This window comes from Castanea sativa, chromosome 5, assembly GCF_040712315.1.
Source record: "Castanea sativa cultivar Marrone di Chiusa Pesio chromosome 5, ASM4071231v1".
NCBI lineage: Eukaryota > Viridiplantae > Streptophyta > Magnoliopsida > Fagales > Fagaceae > Castanea > Castanea sativa.
This window is the reverse complement of record NC_134017.1, coordinates 45,980,628-45,985,338: the sequence shown is the minus strand read 5'-3', so window position 1 is coordinate 45,985,338 and position 4,711 is coordinate 45,980,628.

Here is a 4,711-nt window from a genome sequence, read left to right as displayed (position 1 = left end):
TTTTTTTTCTCTATTATTTGTGTCTTGCTGCGTGATGTGAGATTTGTGTGGGTGTTCTGCTGCTCCTAGCCTCCTAGACTAGTTAAAATCGGCTAAGGATTTTTTTTTTCTTGTGTGTGTCTTGCATGTGCTTGTTTTGCGGGTGTTACTTGGGCTTGGGCTAATATTGTTTTTCTAGGTCTCTTGGCACCCAATTAAAATGATGTGCTTATTCAGCTGAAAAAAAAGAACGTTAAACTGATGTGCTAGGCAAAGAATAAAAAGAAGTCACAGCTTGCACAAGGAATATATGGAGAAATTATATAGTCCTCTGGTGGACCACGTCACTTGTCCACCATTCCACTAAAAGACTCACACTTGTTTAAAATTGCTGACTCGGTAATCAGTTTCTGTTTAAAAAAAATTTCTAACTCAGCAATTTTAAACAGATGTAAATTTTTTAGTGGAATGGTAGACCACGTCACTTGTCCACCATGTAGACCTTATAATTTCTCGAATATATGAATTATGTGTTAGGATGTGTGCCATTAAATCCTATTGTATGATGCTATGTATGACATTATGTATGACTTAATGTTATGATTAATGATGTTGTTTTATTTTTATCTAAAATAATGGTAACATGAATAGGGGACATTATCATATAGTCCATGAGATGCATAGTATGTGATTTAGTCACAGAAGATATAAGTCACAAGTTCGTTATAAACTCAAAATTTATAGTTCGTAGTCAGTGATGAAATTGGGCATTTCATCTGCGAAGACTATAACGTATCAACTAAGATGATTTGTCTTGATCATGGAAGTGGAGACTTCTAGTTGATATGTTGATATGTTTTAAGAGTTAAGACATATTGAATTGGACCGTTATGAGATTTATTATTCTTCTAACGACTGTCAAATGAATAATAAATCTCACGACTTCTATTTGCATGAACTCTTAATCCTGAAAGAATAATGGACCTAATCATGACGTGTAGGTTGCTTTAATATATCAGGAGTGAAATCTAAAGTAACGGTCAAAACCTCAGTATGTTGGGCAGCCACATTTAGTGTTGATGGAACATATATTCTCAAGATGGGATTCATAATCTCTTAACGGAGATACAAAATATTCCCTTGAGATAAGTTTAATGGGTTTGATTATTCAGAGTGTTAGGCCTAACCATTTTGGTAAGAAATTACTAAAGTATATATTTATGAAATTGGATTTCATAAATATATGATGAATAACTTTAAAAGATTAAACCGGGTACTCAAGGATAAGATGTAGTAATTTTCAAAATGGCAGTCTATATTTTATGACTTTGTATTATTATGAATATTTTATGAAGGGGTTGCATGTATAATAAAGTCTTGGGATATAATTTATTAATAAGGTCTAGAGTGCAATTATATTTATATAGTGGTATTAAATATAATTAATGGTAACTTTGGACTTGTCAAGAGTTGACGGAAAAGCCCAAGGCCCATTGGAGCTAGTGTCTTATTGGTCCTTTTTGGTCCCACTCCAAGCCACACACTAAAGCCCAATTGGAAAGGCCTAATAGGCCAGCCCAATTAGATAATCAGTTAGTTATAAAAGGAGAAACATACAGAATTTTTTATTAGATAAGAGAAAAAGAAAAAGAAAGAGAGTGTGAGACACATTTTCATTCTCCCTTTGGAAACTGATTGAGAGACCACACTTCTTGGGCGTAAAGTGGAATTGGAGTGAAGATTAAAAGAGTTCTCAAGTGCTTCTAATCTTTGTTTTGAATTTCTCCACACCAAGGTACGCTATCTTGTTCTTAAATTCTGAAATTTACATAGTGCATGTTGTCAATCATAAATGAAATAGATCCTTGTTTGTTGCTTCCGCTGTGTGTTTTTTATGAGATACAAAACCAGATTTTTACCAACATTATGTGGACTACCTACCTTATGAAAAAGAGACAATCTATTCAAAGAATTAAAAAAATACGGGAAAAAAGAATGAAGCAGACAAACAACTCCGAAAATGAAGCAAGTAGGAAATCTATTTCATGAAATTGGCTTGTAGCTCATGTCTCTCTTGTATCACACGTTAGAGCATTAGTAATAGTGGTGCTAAATAGTTTTTTTTTTTTTGGTAAACTGGATATTCATTAAGAAAAACTAAACTGAACCTACAACAACAATGCTGTGGTTATACAAAGTATCTACTGAATTAGCATTTAAAAGAAGAGACACCTTCGGTGGAGGATCAAGAAAAACAACAAATTCTTGTGTAAGATGTGCTCCTAGCCTTGCTAAAGTATCCACACACCTATTTGACTCTCTGTAATAGTGCTGGACCAAAACCATAGGAATCTCCTTTAAACCTTTCCTGCAGTCCTCCACTATATTATCATTGCTATTGCTGGACCGATCCTCCTTCTTTAGCATGTCAACAACCAGTTTGGCATCAAGTTCAAAAACCATTGCTTAGAGCTTTAAGGCTATACACAACCGGATACCATATCGCAGAGCCCAAAGCTTTGCTGTTATGCTTGTGGTTACGCCAATAGCCCTAGCATAACCTTTAATCCACTTACCCATGGCATCTCTAATTAGACCACCACCCCCAGCAAGGCCCGGATTGTCAAGAGAAGACCCATCAGAGTTCACCTTATACTAGTTGAGGGGTGGTTTGGTCCACTTCACAAGGGTAATATGGCGGTTGGCTTGATGCTTCACATTAAGACCAGTGAAAGCAAATTCCATCGCTTGGGAAATGGTGTTTGTCCTCACAGCGCCACGGGTTCTTCTATTATTGAACACCACTGCATTCTAGTGGAGCCAAAGATTCCAGACCCCAAGGGGAAAGAAAATTTTCCAGTCAATATTATGTATAGGAGAGCAAAGGGAAGAACGACAATTTAGCTCCAGCCAATCCAAGAGATTACTCCCATAGAAACAGTCAGGCTCCACCGGGGGAAGGGGGGGGGGGAAACAATTCCAGAACTCTTTGGAGGAAAGGCAGTCTCCAAGAAGATGTATAATGGTTTCAGGGGCTGACCTACATAACGGGCAAAGGGGTTCAATGTCAACGCCCCTAGCAGCCAGCACTACTCTGGTTGGAATGCTTTGATGGCAGCATTGCCAAAGAAAAACCTGCACCTTAGGAAGCGATAAAACATTCCACACCCAATAACCTTGAAAAGGAGTATGGTTACTCACTGCCTTCTCCATACATGCGATCTTATAAGCTTCTTTGAGATCAAAATCTCCGTTGGTGGAGGAAATCCAAGAGATCCTATCTTCACAGGAAGAAGAGAAAGGGAGAGGAGTAGCTTTAATTTCAAGAGCCAGATGCTTAGGAATGGGGAAGGAGAGAGCATGCCAATTCCAACCATTAAAACCCACCAAATCCCTAAGCAGCAAAAGATCTTCCCTGCGCTTCAATGGCCCCTCAATTAGACTCTTTAAGGTTCCTTAGATAGCCATTTATCAGTCCAAAAAGAAAGGTTACTGTCCTTCCCAGCAGTCCACTTAGATCCCTCCAAAAACACAGCCGCTCCTTTTTTCATTGCCGCCCAAGTGGGAGAGCAGATTCTAGTCTTAAAAAGGTTGTTAGGGGTCTGACTACGCATACAGTATTTTTTAGACAGAACTTTAGCCCACAAGGCATCTTTTTCCTTTGGAAATCTCCAATTTAGCTTGGCTAGAAGAGCAACATTTTTTTCCTTGGCTGCCTGCAAACCTAGACCCCCTTCTCTTTTGGGCTTGGTAATCTTCCTCCAGCTAATTAAGTGAAGTCTCCTCTTATTTTCCAACAACTCCCAAAGAAAGTTCTTGCTAATTCTGTCCACATTTTGGAGAACTTTTGGAGGAAGCGCTACACACTGCATGTAGTAGTTTGGAATAGTAGAGATCACTGACTGGGTAAGAGCCAATCTACCAGTAAGCGAGAGAAGATTTGCTTTCCAGCCCGCTAGGCGACTTTGCATTCGCTCAATGATAAAATTTAAAATCTTGCGGATCGGAAGGGTGTCTTATGAAACTCCATTCCATCCGGTCATAAGCTTTTTCCAAATTGATTTTGATTGCCATTACTCCACCCCGACCTTTCTTTTTAGACATAGAGTGGATCAATTCCTACACAATTATGGCATTATCAACACCTTTTCTACCTGGAACAAAAGCTGTCTGCAGAGGCGACACAAGGTCTGCAAGGAGAGGATGGATTCTTGCCACTATGATCTTAGTAACCACCTTATAGATGGAGTTGCAAGGGTCTTAGGGTCTTAGGGCGATAATTTCCAAGGGTCTTAGGGTTGTTGCATTTAGGAATTAGAGTAATAAGGGTCTTGTTCAAGTAGCTAGGCATTTTTCCTGAAAGGAAAATCATCTTCACTTCCTCCCTTATCGACTCACCTACTGTATTCCAGAATCGTTGGAAGAAACCCGTGTGAAGCCCATCGGGCCCGGTAGCTTTGTAAGGCTTCAAAGGACCATAAGGCAGATCGGATCTCAGAATCAGAGATAGGACCTTCGAGGAGAGCAATATCTGCTTCCCGAAGACTAGCCCACCAGAAGGGAGGGGTCCATTCAGCCAGCTGAGAAGAGTAATGACTGTTGGAGAAGAGATCCAAGAAGCCAAACCTAATATGGTCGGCAATCTCAGCTTCTCCATGAATCCAATTCCCAATACTATCCTTCATCGCTGTGATGCGGTTCCTTCTCCGGCGGACAAGCGCTGATGTATGAT